Source organism: Melospiza melodia, chromosome 11 (assembly GCF_035770615.1).
Source record: "Melospiza melodia melodia isolate bMelMel2 chromosome 11, bMelMel2.pri, whole genome shotgun sequence".
NCBI classification, from domain to species: Eukaryota; Metazoa; Chordata; class Aves; order Passeriformes; family Passerellidae; genus Melospiza; species Melospiza melodia.
In genome coordinates this window covers 14119890-14136718 of record NC_086204.1, presented here as the reverse complement: position 1 = coordinate 14136718, position 16829 = coordinate 14119890, and the positions used below count along the sequence as shown (strand labels likewise).

Genomic DNA, 16829 nt, shown 5'->3' with positions numbered 1-16829 from the left:
TAAGCTGCCATTAAAGGCAAGGAAAACATTGTACCTCTTTGCTTACCACACAGGTCTGATTTACAAAGCACTTTGGCACTGACCTAATTCAGTTCCCACTTAAGACACGTAGCAAGAAATCCCATTGACCTCAATACAAGCGAAGTTTATCACCGCTGAGCGCTTCTAAAAATGTCACCCCACTTTTCTGTCTTAAGACCTGAATTTGTAGGCACACAATCATCTTTAAGCATAAAGCATAAGCATATCTGTTATATGGTCAAGTTCTTGCAGCTGCAGGAGCCCGGGTGAGGTGTCTGACAGCAAGGTGCTGATCCCCAGGTGCCAGGTTGGTTATTCCCGTGTGGTTCCAGGGAAGGTGCCCCAGACAGAGCTGCTGGGCTGTTCCCAAGTCATGCCTGTGGCCAGGATGCAGCTCTGCCCAGTCTGGGCAGCTGTTCAGGGTCCTGCTTGTACAGTACCCATGCCATAGGGGCTCTAGTTTGTCACTCTTTCCTCCCCTGCTCTTCCTGCAGCAGGGAGGCAGAGGAAGCACCCTGGCTTCACTCTGCCTTAGGAGTGGCTCATTGCTCTGTTTAACCATGGGATTTAATTTCCATTGTTTGTCTTTTGTGTCCCTTTTCATTCAGATAAATTTCCCCAGCCTCACTGATGCTAATCTCATTGTTCAGGAATCAGCAAAGGGTAATTAGTTTCTGCAGTAATGATCTATCTGTCACAAGATCATGGCCTTTCATCACACACTACCTCAGGTGTTTTCTAACTAAGCCCAGGGAAAAGGAGCAGAGCTGTTCCATGATGTTCAGTCAGGTGGGGAGGTGCCATGGTACATGGCAGCAAGTCCCACCACCCATACAGGGTATCCAGCCAGCAAAGCCTTCCAGTCCCAGCCCCAAACATCATCACCCCAGAAAGGACTTCCTAATGTCAGAACCTGACCTTCTGGGTGGGTAAGAAAATAGTAACAAGAAGAACCAAACCTCCCATCCTCAACATGTTTTGATATTTCAGAAGAGAAATGAATTCTCTTTTTAGCTATGAAGTAATTTTCCTCAGCATGGTATGGTTTCCTATGGCCAGAGATTATAAAGGTCAAAACCAGAATACAGCTCATTTTTGTTGAGATAAGACAGCTTGCTCATGTTGCAAAGCATTTCTCCCAGCTGTTCCATTTCATAGGGAATTTTTAAATTTTAGGGTTTAAAGCATTCTGAAGTAAAAAAAAAAAAAAAAAAAAAAAAGACTCAAAAGCAGAGCTTTGTATCAAACAAAGCTGTTTTGCTGAGTATTCTCCTGGCAGCAGTGTCAGACCTTTGTCACAGCTGGGCTTCCCAGCTTGGGATGGGACCTGCAGCCCTGGGCAGTGTCACACATCGTGCCCTGTCTCTGGGGCTGAGCCATCTCAGCTCAAAGTGGTGTCCCACCCTAACATGCCCTTTTCCCATAACCATGAGCACTTTCTGGGCTCTTTCTCTCTGCCAAAGAGTCCAGATGTTTCTTCATGTGTAGTCTTTAATTGCCAGGCTAACTTGGCTTTCTACTGGAGCCCATCAGAAGGTTGCATGCTCAGTTCTACATGTCCCATCACTGAGAACCTATGTAATGTAATCTATTCTTTAAAAATATAATGAACAAGAAACTTTCATTCCAGAAAAAGTTTAGCTACACTTTTAGGAAAGGGCTGTTATTGTTAAATTTTATGTATCCTCCCCATAATATTGCCACCTTTAAATATACATACACACACACAAAGACATTTTGAATTATAATGTCTAGGAGAAGATAGTTTTCAAAATATTCATAAATGAGGATAATTAAGCTGGGCTCCTACATAGTAATATGGCCACTGAAGTCAAAGTGGAGAGATAAGTCACTAATTATAAACAATAAACACTGAATGTTGTCATTTTACAATTCTGCTGACTTGACAGGGCTGCAGCTGCCTTATGGAAAGTCTCACTAAATGTTTCTTTGTGTAAGAACAATTCTGCTTATATAGCCTATATTTTCCATATTTCCCTATCCTTATTCTGACTTACTGGAAACATTTGCATTAAAAAAAGTATCTTTGTTTCTTAAGAGTTCATCTGCTTTCCTGCTTGTCATGCACATGCTGAGAAAATTAGCTCAGCAGCCACAAGAAATGCCTGTTTCCCCAGGTCAGAAATCCTTCTGCCGTAATGAATTGGAGTGACTTGGAGACAACACCTGATCTGCTTTTTCAGACAGATTCAGTGTCCTGCCTCCTGCTTTTTCAGATTCAGTCAAAGATAGTGCTCCAACCTGACAGGATGTGACCTTGGAGAACTTTGGAGAACACAGGGCAAACTGAAATTCCAAGTTATTTATTTGGAGTTAAAAAATTCCTCTGGATATTCACAGAAATATTCCTGCTGAAGAAGTATTGCTGTCCAAAAGTGGCAGAATAAACAGCTGAACAAGAATCCTAGAAAGCCAATTGGTGCCTTGGCAGGGTTTGAACACCAGAGCTCAAGGAGCATCTACATCTGCAAAAAGGCTCAAAATAATACAGTTGCATTAGGTATTTCCTTGTCTGGAACAAGTGTCTGAACAGGAGATGGCTTTGTGGTGAGCTGAACAGCAAAGGAAAGTGATTTCTGGTGAGATTGGAACCTTTTGTTTCTTGGTAGCTTAACCAAGAAGAAAAAAGGATTTGCTGGAGAATTAAGGATGTTGCCCTGAATGTTTGGAAACAGAACACAAAATAGAGCATTCACTAGGAAACAAAACCAATGTTAATTTAGTAAAAATATTTTTAAATGCCTTTATATGAGAGGCAGCCAACCCACTAACAGTCATATGTCTTGAAAATTACCACTAATCAAATCATGCCCTTCCCTTCCCGAGTAAAATGCCTTGTGCCCTGCTGTTTGCCACACTTGTCTTGTTACTCCTGATTATACCTGTTTGAGATTTATTCTTTTACTTAAATAGAACAATGCTGTTGTCTCAGTGAGGCTGTTACTTGTTTCTTATGACCACTTAATGCCATCCTGTGGAGCAAAATCATTCCTTTGTTTGCTCATCTTGGCTTTTGTGGTACTGGAATTTGAATAAGAAGTGATCACTTGGGCATCCTGTTTCTTACCAGTCTGGTGCTGTCCTCCTGGCAATGGCAGGAGTATTGATATGGTGAAATTAGGGCTTGGTTGATATCAGTGTCTTGGGCAGCAGAGAGAAGGGTGACCACCGAGAGAACCCAGCTCAGACCAGTTGCTACAGTACAGACAGTGGGTTTCTACTTCACGTGCATTTGAGAAGTTGCCCTCTGCCAGCAGCTAATTGTGCTACCTGCTTCTTGTTTTGTGTGAATGAGCTCTCTGTTTGCAGTGGCTGTGCTTCACAGGATGTCTCCTGCCCTCTGGCCCGTGCAGAGTGACAGAGGCAGGGCTGCAGGATGCCCTGAACAGCAATGGGAACAGGTACCGTGCAGGGGAGGACAGCTGCCAACTCTGCCTCCTGCCTTACCAGGCTCCTGTTTGTTTCCTCTGGTGCCTTGGACGAGATCCTTTCTCTTGAGCAGCAGAAGCCAGAGCACCTTCCTTTTGTTTCCTACCTGTACAATAAATTCAGAGTGCTGCTTGCTCAGTAGTATTCTCTTGGTGAGGCAGTAAGGAGATTCTGTGACCATTTGCTTGAGGGCAAGATTTGCATCTGTATTTGTCTTGCTATCATTTAGCTATAAAACACAGGAAGTAATCTTTTCCTATGTCACAGACATGATATAGGCAGCTCAATTAAAGTTTATGAAGCATGATCTGAGATCTTTTTAACTCAGAGCTTTACAGATATGCAAAGCAAGATTTTCAGTTATTCATTTCTGTTTGCAATAGTTCACATCTTACTTTTTTCAAGCAGAGCAGTACCTTGATCAGGAAATAAGTCTGATTTCATGGGAAAGAATGGGATTTGAGAAGGAAACAAAAATGGTAATTATTAATTACATATTATAGCTTCCCTAGCACACAGTTGTATCCACATCCATGGAATACACTACATGGACTGGATGGTAGGACTTCATGCTGTGATTTCTCTGCTTCAAAATATATCATGCTCATGTATGCTAGTCTGTGGAAATATGCTTGGAAATATTTTGGGATGTAGCATCTGATTTTTCTGTTGACAGTAATCTGCCTGTGGTCATATAAAATACCTCCTAGCTTAGATGTGACAATGAACAGTGAGGATTTGTTTGAGAATGGTTTAGAAAAGAAGATTTACTTTGCTTTGAGGGCAGCTGGGAAGACTCATTTTATTGGATTACAGAAAGTGAGAGCAGTAAATAAAACCTGATCCCCAATATTTAATATATGAGTGTCATGAAAGAAGTAAAGATTAACTGTCATGTCAAGATGCAGTAACTGTAAGTCTGCTGGTTAGCTGTTTAACTGATAGAATTAAAGGAGGAGCAAACAGAACCCATCTGCCCACCCTTTGTTTTTCAGAGGACTGAGAAATGGAAGCTTTGAATTCTAACAGGCAAAAGGTTTTCTGATCATTTGCCAGCCCTGTCTCATCTCACTGATTTGAGTGATCCTGCCAAGTTACATGAAAACAGTATCTTTAAACTGTCTCAAGACACTCTGTTAGATCACCGTAGCTCCAATATTTTAACAAAAGCATGTAATTTTCATCATCAGAGCACTATTCTTTATTTAGGCTCACCATTAAACTGGGAAATCCTTATCTAATGAATTTTGTTGTGTAGCACTCGTGGCATTATTAGGAGCAGGTGAAGCATCTCTAACTCACACCCCCTAAATTGAATCTGAGTTTTTTGCTTCAAACTTTGTACAGATTGAAATGCTAAAGCTTTTTTACTGGCTTCATTTGAGCCTCTGTCACAGTCCTGAATCAGTTGTGGAGCCCCTGTATCAATGAATAAGGTAAATTATGTATATGAACTAAAAATAACAGGGTGATACACTGTGACCTGCCACAGACTCTTTCTGAATTTATATGAACCAAAATACATTAGCAGTGAATAACATCTTGTTATGGAATCCTTAGAAGTGATATAAAACCAGTTTTGTTGGCACATCACAGTAAGAACTGGGGTCATGACAGTCTATTTGATGGAACAGCAGATACAGTGGAAAAGCTCAGCACTGTGCCTCAGACCCTGCTGTTGTTTTCCTGAGATGACCTAACATCTGTGGCTTGAAAACCCTCAACATTTCAATCTGCCTTTGGCTTATATTAGTAAGTTCTGTCAATAAATGAGTATTTATTTTAGTTAAATATCAGGCATGTACAAAAAGCATGGGAGCATGATCATAATTCCATTATAACTATGTTTTCTCTGTCATCTTTTCTTTGACTCTGTGTCAACAGTGTTCATACAAAGAACTAAAGGCACTTTGGCTGTAGGCTCAGTGCTGCCACTTCAGATTTCTGGCTTTTGAGCTAAGATTTAACCACAAAGCCTCAGCTGAACTTTGTGGCTATGTACTTAAAAGATGAGTTGGCACCTTTAAATCAGTTCAGCCCATGGGCCCAGAGGAGAGAAAAGTCAGCTCCAGAGTGCACACAGATGCACTGAAGCTTTTTCATCCACATGTGGGCAAACTTTTATGTTGAAGCTATATTAAATTGCCAAAGGCAAACAAAACTACTTTGCTAGGTAGTCTTAAAGTTTATTTTTACCTGATGATGACATTTGCATTGGGAGTGAGGTACAGCAGCAGAAAGCCCACAAGGGCAGCATCAATGGAACAGATATTGAAAAGAACAAAAAAAACCTGTTTCTTTTTAAGTCCTCCATACTTGTAAATGTGAGACCTATTGCTGTGATAAATGAAAGGGTCATGAGCCAATGCACCAGAGGAGGATGAAATAGCACAGCTGTGTGGAATACAATACTGACTTTTCAAAGTTTGTTTAAAATCAGGGCAGCCAGTCCAGCCCAGTCTGGCTTGGCCCAGGGTTTACTGAGGGGAATGTGCACTGCCCTGGGCAGCTGCGCAGCTCTTGCTGTCTGGGACAGCATTTTCATAATGAGCAGTGTGTCACTAATGATGCATCCCCAGCCTGCCCTTCCCTGGGGCCTGGAGCTCTGGCTCCCCAGCCCTTCCCATCCTTTCCCAGCCAGTCTGGCTGCCATGGAGTCAGAGCAGGTTCTCCTCCCCTGTCTCAGGCCCAGCTGGAGCTCCAGCCCCCAGTAAAACCCTAGGTGGGTCCCACTGCTCAGGGCTGGGCTGCTCCTCAGCACTGCAGGGCCGCCTCTGCAGAGGGGACCAGGAAAAACTGGGAGCACCAGGGACCATTAGCTGCACGTACAGGGCTGCTGCCAGAGTGTCTGGAAAGCTTGTTTTAAAAACCAATCTGATTGCAAGTAGGAGTAATTTCAGTGGTCTGCACTTCTTTGCTCTTATTTTGTGTATTGCAGTATGTGTCAGTGAGCAGAACTTAATAATACTTCACCCATATGAACCTTGGTGATTGCATGCAGCTTCAACAGAATAACAAAATTAATTCTCTGATGACTTCACAGCAGTTTTGGGGAATAATAAGCTGACCTTTTGCATTTATTTTGTACACAGAAACCACTACAAATTTATTAAAAAAAGGGATCTGCAGATTAATGTTTTAAGTGTTATTGAAAACAGCAACTTTTGTTATTTATATAGATTTAAAATTCTACCTACTTGAACCTGTTAGGGCACATGATTTAAAACACAAGTATAAAAATGTCATATAAGATTCAAATATTATAGGCTTCTAAAATGTACATGCTCTGAATAGCAACTCCAAATAATGTCAGTGAAGAATACAGGTAATGTAAAACTTTACTGCCTTCTATCTCACAATAAATCATACACCAATCAGTGTAAGTCTATTGCCTCATTTAAAAATCAGTTATGTAGTTGAATCATGCTACTTTTAGGTCATTCTTTTAATGAGTAATTTCACTGGTATATCACCATCCAATATCACAGTATTATAATCAATTAAAATAAAAACAACTCAATTATTTGTAGCTAAACATAACAAACACTGTTTTGTATATATGCAAACTTCATTTCCACCAGAATTAGAGTAGACCCTTGTCCTAAGAGCCAGTATAATTTCTCATTTTCAATCTTAAAGAATTGTTATAGCTTGAGAGAGAAATTTATAGAGATGTGAGTTCCATCACTTGTTATAATCAACTGTACAGTCTGCTCTGGAATGTTTTGGTCCTCAGAGTGGGGATTATGGCCAGTGCTTGTACTATGATCTACATTGCTTGAATTCTCTGGCCTACCCCTTCTATTAGAAAAAGGTCCAAGTACACAGAAGAAGTCTGTTTGTAAGTCAGACAGGAAAACTTGTCAGGAGGTTTGCTGACCGCAAATTTCATTTAACTAGTTTTACTAAAAGCAACTTAGTCCACAGGTGCACTTTGCATTCAAACTATTTTTCAGCAAGATCTTTTCCTAGAAATATTAAAATCTGTTTATAAAGCCTGTAAGTGGTTTATATAATAAGATTTTTAATGAGTTGGAATATTAAATTAATTTGTGTAGAAGTGCTCCAGGTGCTGATATAACCAACTTACACACTGTACATCGTTAACTTTATCATAAACTTTAGCTTCTCTTCATGCAACAATATACAGCTCTGCAGTAGTAACTATCAGCTACTCTGCCCTGCAAACTGTTTTGTGGACTGCTCGGCAGGATTTCTGTGGCTGGGGTGCCTGAGCCCCACTGCCAGCGTCACCCATGTGCTCAGTCAGCCCCGGGTGGGCTCATCTGGGCTGGTCCTCAGGCCCTGTGCTCTTTGCTGCAGGACACAAGCGAGAGCAGCCCAGTGGCACCACAGCCTCATCTGCTGAAGCCCAGCTGAGATCAGCTCTGTGTCCTGTGGGAGCCTGGGGAGTCACATTTTCATTCCTCTGCTTGTAGCTGAGATTTGCTTTCTTTGAAAGCAAAGCTGTGGAAATGAGCCCCCATGTTTGCTGTGTGAATGACCAGGGCACACCAGATGAAGCATATCTTAACCTTACCTTGCAAATCTTAACTTTGATTTACCTTGTTTGTAAATCAGAATCAGTTATGGGATTGCACAGCAAGCAGAAAGCCAGAGTTTTGCATTCTGCAGTTAATACTGAAGTGTCTGGCATTACATGTGCAAATTATGTTGTCCTTTCATTACCATCTACTGGTTTGATAGGAAAATTATGCTCCTAACTTTTAAAAAGCAGGGGTTTGCCTGCTCAGAGGAAACCTACCTCAGGGTTTTCCAGAGCAACTAATCTTCCTTGAGAGTTGCTGGCAGAAAAGCCATGTGTTACTGCTTGATGATCTCATGCCTGTTCATGTAACTGGGACTTGGAGTATGTCTTGTCATATGACCAAATTGTCTTCCCCATAATGGGGAAAATTTCTCTTTACCTAGTGATGAGGGTATAGGGTATGCTTCAGTGTTTGGATAACTGGCCAACAGTAGGTGAGGAGTGAAACAATCCTCATCACACTTAATTTGCCAGAAGTTGCCTAAAACAGACAATGTGAGTACCATTCCTAGAGGTCACCTAATTAATTTATATGTCTGTGGTAGCATTCTCTTTGTTGTTTGCATTTTGCTTCACTTCATATACTCTGCATTTGCCTCCTTACATTTTGTTCTTCTGTCTGAGGTTTGTTATTGTAGCTCAGTACCTGAGGTTTCAGGCACTGAAAAATCACCTGGTGAGTTGGAAGTATAACATGTTTTGTCTTGATTTTGATTTTGGCTTCAAGAAGCTTGAGCTGGCATGAGAAAAGCTCCATTTCTCCAACACTCTTTGCTGGGCCAGTCACAATAGCTCACCCTGTCTCAACTCCTTGAGCCACCAAATGATGTTAATGATATGTACCTCTGTCATGTGCCGGAAGAACAGCAGCATTATAAATAAAAACAAAGCAGTGTAGTGCTTCATGGCACAGATTTAGCATCTGGCGTTGGCTGAAGTTTCTTACCCTGGGGAACCAAGGGGCTGCTGGCTAGACAGGCTTGGAAGGGTAACATTATGTGTCGGTCACTCTGGCAAGATCTACATCCTAACCAGAGAATAAAATAGCTAGACAGGCTACTTTTGCCATAGGGATGATAATGGCGATCTCACTCCAAACAAAAAAGAAAAGAAAATCATTTTTTATTGATAACGTTTGGTTAAGGTATATGGTTATTGCCACTCACTCTTAATTAGAAGATATTAAATGGTGTCAGTGAATCGGTAGTGCTGAGGAACACAGAGCTGCTGAATATTCAGCAAGGTTAAGTGCAGCTATTGAGGCACCCACCATTGCAGCAAATGGGCTGCAACATCAGATTTTCACATATAGGGCCAGTGCTCTCAAACTGTGGTGCAGCTCAGCTGTTCTGCCTCCCTTCATGAGATTGATGGGGATTCTGCTGTGCTTGCCACACTCCAGTGCAGAGCACTGGAGGGCATTCGGCATGTTGAGAAAGGTCAAAACAAGACTACATCAGCTTCTGAACCTAAAAACTCTGAACTCTTTGCTACCTATTAGGATGAATGAACAAAAGCTGTGTTTTGATGTGTGACATCCCAAAGAATTGCTTGAGGCAGATGAGAAAGTTACTGCTACTTAAAGGATGGAGCAGTTGTCTGCAAGCTTTATCCCTCAGTGCAAGCACTGCAGCACAGCTCCAGCAGGCTTCAAACAAAGCTGTGTCCTCAGTGAACTGGCTGTAGGTTTGGTAATGAAGTGCTCATCCCAACAGTCATTAAAATTTTGACATCTTTAATTTGGTTCACAGGAAAATATTAATTGTTTATTTTCAGGTACTATGAAAGCTGAGATAAACAATGCTTAAAGAAATTTACCACAGCCTGGCACGTGCTACCAGTAAATCACAGTTTCTGCATTTTCAAACTTGTAATATGCCCTGTTCCAGCCTGTTGAGAGGTATGGTAATCTCTGTTGGCAGAATGTATAAATAAACCTAAAATAAAGACAGCTCAGTGTGCAAAGCCCCGGTCACAGAGCAGGAACAGCAGCAGGAGGGAAGGAAAGCAGCGTCTCCCAGCCTGGGCTGGGGCACACAGCAGCTGTGGGAGGTTCTCCTCTGTTCGGGGAAAATACTAATTAAGTAGTTTGTTTACTCCTGGCCAGACACCCTCTCCTCAGAGCTGAGTGTGAGCACAGGCTCCAGGCTCGCTGGGTGAATCACCTCACCCTCCAGCCCTGGCTGGTCCTTCCCTGTGCCAGGGGCTCTGCAGGGGAGCCTGGGCTGCACACAGTGCTGGCTCTGCCGTTTCAGCTGCTGTCTCTATGCTAACATGGGTCATATACAGTCTTGACCTACACTTATGTGTAAATATGTTAATTTTTTGCAGGTCACTAACTGCCCTGTTTGACTTTGAAAAAATATTTTTCATGTATTTCTTCCTCACATAAAAATTATATTCTAGACACTGGCTTCTAATATCCTGGCTATTATGCTATCAGCACTGATGAGTTTAAAACTAGGAATTAAAAAAGCAAAATAAATGTTTAGCTTTTTGCCTGAGTCCTCATCCATGCACACTTATTAATTTGAATATACAAGCTATTTTTTTTTTCTATTTATATTACAATAAATGAAGGTTGCCCAGAGGAGAAGAAAAACCTGTGCTTGTCTGGGAGGAATGTGATGCACAACAAGCAAGAGACTGACCCTCTTAATGTCATGCTGCTATTGATGATGTGCTTAAGTTCTGCTTCTTTCTTTATATGGGCGCAGGCTGAGGCAGGGCAGCCAGGCTGCCTCAGAGTGTGACTCAGGGAACAAGTATGTAACTCACAGCTCGCTGTGGTCAGCATTACACCCGCCAGGAATTTCTTCTGGCAGCTCTACCAAGTTGTGAAAGAAATACTGTGGAAAGTTTCTGTTCCTCAGATTTTCCTCTCATCAGATCAGAAATTCCATGGCATAAATGTAACAGATTCGTAGAGAGGCTTCTATAATTGCTTTTCTTCTTGGTCTTTTCCGGAGTGCAGTTTTCTAGTTTTTGTTAAAATTTAATCAAGGGTGAATTAATACAGTGTATAATGTTTTTCAGTTACAAGTTGCGTTAGAATTCCTCGTAGTTTAATTACTTTTACATTTGGTAAAAACCTGAACTCAGGAGCAGCTATCCCTGTCTTCAGACTACATTTACTCTTGTGACATTTAATAAAAGCCCCATAAATCCAGAATTAAAAACAATTTAAATTCTGCAGCCAGATCTGTGGAGTCAGTGCTGCTTTGCTGAAACCTATACATCACCTCCAGCTTAATTAAAATCTGCCTGCTTTTATTAATTGACAATTGCAAATGTAGAGACTAGACCAGAATGTAGTTATTTTCTGGCACTCTTCTCTCTCCTTTCAGCGTGTTCTGCTGTCTACATGGCTCACACATGTCATCCAAGGGAATTTCTTGAGTCACCATTGCCTAAATTGTGCAGCTAATACAATACCAGATGCTTAATGCTTTCAATACCTTGAGAAACGAAGAGTGGGCATTCCAAAAGGGTTCCAGTAAGCTGGATTTACAGATCATTACAGCTACAGACATGGAATGGTGTGAATTTATCTACTAACCTTGAAATCTTGCCCTTAACGGAAACCATGTTAAAGTGAAGCATTTCTTTACAAAATCCAAAATAGAAGAAGCTACGATGGCAAATACAGAAAGAGAAGTACACTTGCCTGGAAATCAAATTTAATTGCTTGTCCTGCCTCTCTGTATGCAGCTGACAGGCTGTGGGTGGCTAATGGATCCACGCTGTAAGGCAGTGCCTTCCCTGAGACCCTGGGCTGCAGGGAGCCACCAGCTGACACCCCCAGCTTCCTTTTCTGCCCTCCTCACTCTCTCGTGGGCATTCAACATCACATCTTCTCTCTTTGCCTCGTGTGTTATTGATTCTCAGCTAATTTAGGAGGCAATTTCAAAGTTGTTCTGGGTGATCAAAGGCCCCTACTTTTTTTGAGATGCCTACTTCCCTTTGGTAGACTTGGCACCAAAATCCCCTGTACTTAATGAGGCAACTTAAAACTATTGGCCATTGAGAAGTGATTTACTTTTGTGGTAAGACAGTGTCCAAATCTGCACTGAATCTATACATGTGTCATACTTTACACAAACCTATAATGGAGATTAATGCTTGTGGCTTATTATTGACTCTTGATTGGCATCATGTGTGAAAGATGGATATTTGGATCACTTTAGGATGATGATAGATTTGGGGTGTTCCACCTAATGTCCTGTGTTTTAGAGATATTCTGATAGTCTCAGTTAAAAATCTTGATTTGTGTATTGCTAAGTTCATGTTTCAGATCAGTTTAGTAAGGCAGCTCACACACCTTAGACAGCTTAATACATTAGACTGACTGTACTTCCAGGACTGAAATTATTTAAAAATTATCTTTCTGACCATGACCATTGAGATCATTATGTTATTTACTGAAAACTGGTCATATAAAGTGTAAAATCACCACAAGGGAAGGAGCCTGTAGCTGATCAGAATCTTCTTGAATACTTGGGAATTCAAAATACAATTTTTTTAAGTCCCATAAAATTTGCGTTTTAATTAATTTTTTGAATGGGGTATTTTCTTGTTGCAGATAAATTCAAAGGCATGACTGTCCAGTTACCAAGGACCTCCACTGTGTGTATTACAGTTTGGAAGGTAACATTGTAGTTACATTGAAATTTTGGACTCAACTCTAAAGCTCTTTTTCTTCCTCAGCTATTCCACTGTTGTTCTCAAGACTTGAAAGAATCAGTTTGTCCAACAATAGGAATATATTATAATAATAATTATTATTATTGTTACATGTTTTACAGAGGACAAGTCAGACTTAATTTATACTGGTAGGTATTTGTGGTCTTGGATGAAAGCTTATGTGTTAATAAAACTTGACATGACTTGTTGCAAACCTCTCCAAAATAGTACTTTGGTCAAACCTGCTTGGTTTGCTTGTGTCCTTAAAGAGAGAAATAGAGCAAAAAGAAAACAGAAGACTGTAAAAATCAGTCCTGAACTTTTTGTTGGCTTTGCCTTTTGCATGATTAATGCATTGTTCAGCTGAGTGTGGTTTCAACAGGGCACAGAGCAAGCACGATGCAAGTAAGAAGCAAGCTGAGGAGTAGGCACACCTTGGACACTGTAATGACAGCCCGGTGCTTCCCTGTTTACTGGTAACAAAAACCTGTGGGGCCTGAACAAGAACTGTTGTGTACTAAATCTTTCCCTTTAACTCAGCATGAGTGACTGCTGTTTCCCTGCTATTAAGAACTTGCCTTTAGCAAGGTTAGACAATCAGAATCCAGAGTTCTTAGAGTTTAGGTCTAGTGGTCCCTGAGCTTGAAGTTTGGGATTATCACAGCAACATTTTGATTGCAACTAGGAGTGAAAATCAGTGCAGGGCAATTCCTGCCTGAACTGAAATAATAAGCCAGAGCTGAAAAAAGGACTGTAAAGATAGGTAAGCAGAGTCTCTACAGCTTTCAGAACCATGTTTGGGCAGAGCCATATTTTGTTCAGCGTTGCACGCCTTTAATCGGAGCCAGCTGCCTTGCCTCAGGTTGGGCTGGAGCTGGGAGATCTTTTGTGCCTCCAAATACCCTGTTCATCCTGTCTAGCACTTGTATGTGTCAGTGGCCTTGATCCCTTCTCACTCCTGTCAGAGAGCTCCTGTGCCCTGAGGCCAAGGTTTAGCTCTGCCTGCCCTTGTGCAGAAAACAGGAGGGATATGACTGCCCTGACTCCAATCCCCTAGAAAACCTGCACCAGGACTGCTGCAGCAGTATTTTGATTACTTACTACAGGATGATGGCTTCTACTTTACATGCTCTGTGCCTACAGTGGTTGTAAGCTATCAATTTTGCCCTTTTAAAATAATATTTTGCATCTGCTAAGTCACGACATTAGACAGCAAGCACAAAATTGGACTGATAGCTGAATTAAGAAATTAGTAGAGAAATACAGACATGTAATTTTGACACAAAGATGATTACTATAGTCCAAGCCACGAGGAATCAGCCTATCACTGGATGGCATCTCATATTGCTGATGGTATTTGTTAAAAGTTGCTGCTATTCATGATGGAAGTTGAGATGATAGCTGCTGTTTATTCTGAAAATGCAGATATCTTTGTTGGGTTCATATATTGCAAAAGGTTAATGAGATGTTATGTCACAAGTGGCCAGAAATTCTCTGAAATTTGCAAGCAGACGGTTTGTAATGCAGTGTGACAAGCTGCTCTTGTTCTCCAGCTACATCAGCACTCCTAAAGGACAGTAGACTACACAGAAGATTACTCTTGAAATTATAAAGTAAATTAGTTTAGGGGATGGCAAACTGATTTTTTTTTTTTTAAACAATATCCATCTGGATACATAATGAATTTAGGAACAGAATTATTTCTGACTTCCATCTCTCATCTATAGCTCTTCTACTCAGCACCCATTTTCAAATTTCCAGTGGGTTGTTTTGCCTTTTACCACTTAACATTTCTGTAACTCTTCATGCTGCATATGAAAGAAAACTATATCTACTTTGTATGGTTGATAGAGCAACTTACAATTTTTTAATGGAAAATATAATTTAGTCTAGAGAAGAATATTTGTAACCTCAGAAACACTGGGGATTTTTCTATTATTTCCAAATTGAAAAGAGTTAGGTTGACAAGGAAAATTACTGAGGTGCCTTGATCTGTTGTCCATACTTCACCATCTGTGAGATTTTTGTTTGCTGTAGCAGGTCAACTTTAAATTACAGCTAACATATCACGAAGTTTCTGTGGTGCATGAGGAATAGAAAAAAAACCTTGCAAAACCTTATTCAGGGATCAGAGCTGCACCTCTCCCAGAATCTCATTTGGAGCATGGGAGCACATGTACCGGTCCCAGCCTGAGCAGAGCCTGGGAAGGGGCTTTGGTGTTTTCTCAAGGATTGATGTGAGGCTCTGGCTACACTGCAGGGAGAGTTTTAGCTGCACAAAAGCTCACCAGTGCCCCAGTTCAGGTGGCAGCCCTAGGGGCTGTGTGGTGGCTGCAGGGTGGCAGCAGGGAGGACACTGTGCTGTCCCCAGCGTGGGCTGCTGTGTGTCAGTGCCACAGGGCCGGGCCCTGCAGCTGCCCTGGCTTGGTGGCACCCCTGCAGCCTGGGTCAGGAGTTTTGGTTTTGAGAGGCAGTGCTGCAGAAAGGTTTTCATGTGCAGCTGCTTGGGCAGATCATCTTCAAATGGTCTCACAAGGTATTTGTATCTTTCACTTAAATTCTCTGAGCATTGCCAGCTGCAGTGACTGCTGTATTCAGTGAGTGAAAAGATTAACAGCAACTGAGCATGGTAATTGGTCCTTGCAACCTGGATTTCTTTTCTGCTATAAGCAAAACCACTATTCACATCTACCTTTTAGCATGAAAGCAACTTCTACTTTTTGTGGTAATCTTTTTATTTTTTTCTAAAATGCAAACCCCAATCCCCGCTAAAGGGTGTTATTTATAAAGTTTATTTAACTTTGTTGTATAGGTTGTGTCAGTTGGGTCAAATTTGCCTCCTGTGTTGAACCTCCCCGTACTTCACTCCACAGAAACCACAGTTCTGTGAAATTGATATGCTAAAAACTAATTCAGCTGAGTAGATCTGAAAGACTAATGTTATATATAATATTTAATACAGAAAGATGCTTAAGTGATCTCTGTTAAATTTGCTGCTAGACTAACAGACCAGTGGGAAAAGTATGTACAGTAAAGCAATTAAAAACCAGAGTGTCACAATGTATCCCCATAGCTACATTTTCCTAGGGGTATTTATGATGCCCAAATCCTGAAGTGAAGAGTGTGTGAGGACAGCATGAAAAGATAATAAAGGAGAGGGGAAGAGACTGTCCCTTGTTGTGTGTTTCTGATGTAGGAACAGTATGGAGGTGGTGGTACTATTGTAGGTTCACTCCACCAGGAGTAGATGACTAAAATGTTGCTTCCATGAGTCTCATGGGTAAGAGACAAAGTGGCCACTCAAGAAAGCAATTATGTATTTTATCTGTTAATTTCTAATTTCTTCATTTAAAAAAGCCTGTGTCTCCCCAGGATGCTTTAAACTCCAGTGCCTCGCCCTGCAAATAATTCTGGCTTGCTGTTGGCTTTGGGTCAGCTGCAGCTCCCTCACAGCCCAACAGCTTGTGTAGTGCCCCAGCAGTCAGCCTCCTTAAATGATGCTATAGATCCACCTCCCTGCATTGCTCAAGGAAACACTTTAACAGCAGTCATCTTCAAGGCCATGATATTTCAGTGTGGCAAAATGAACAAATTGTCTTTTCATTGTTTCCTTTCTAAGCTATATAGAGGCTATTTGCTTTGCTTGTCACAGCTTTGCTTCTATAGCACTTCCCTGAAAAGCTTTTGACCAGCAAGCACTCCATGGAATGTGCTAGATGGGAAAATATCTGAATATGCATTTCCTGCAGAAATCATCCAGGTTCCAAAATCATACAGTTCTTAAGTGGAAAAACATACTGCAAAGCTGCTATTTCCTGTCTTTTAGGGGGGGAAAAAAGGAATTCCATGGGAATATTATTCACAGAAATACTTCCAATAAGCTCTATTTCATGGACTTTCTTACTTACATCTTCAGAAATTAATGATTTCTTTTTAAGTCAGCAATGGCTTGCCCAGTGAGAAAGAGTATACTGCCACCAATACTATTAATTGTTTAAAATATTGTCATAATGTATTTTAATAACTTTGTGAAGATGATAAGGATTTTAAATTATACTTATTCCTCTTGTAAGAGAAGAAGCATTGTTTGGCTCTATAGTTAACAATGGTGCAGTTATTTCTCTCT

General features: G+C 41.1%; 1 long non-coding RNA gene across 2 annotated transcripts in view; it reads left to right on the top strand.

Moving 5' to 3' along the window:
• Positions 1 to 16829, top strand: part of LOC134423052 (uncharacterized) — a 261702-nt gene that overhangs the window by 240868 nt on the left and 4005 nt on the right. Inside the window, exon 32 of one of the 2 annotated variants that reach the window (XR_010028995.1) lies at positions 9797 to 9920. The exons of the other annotated variant lie outside the window; for it this stretch is intronic. This is a non-coding gene — a long non-coding RNA (uncharacterized LOC134423052). Of the gene's footprint in view, positions 1 to 9796; positions 9921 to 16829 lie in introns of those variants that run through there. 2 annotated transcript variants of the gene reach the window in all.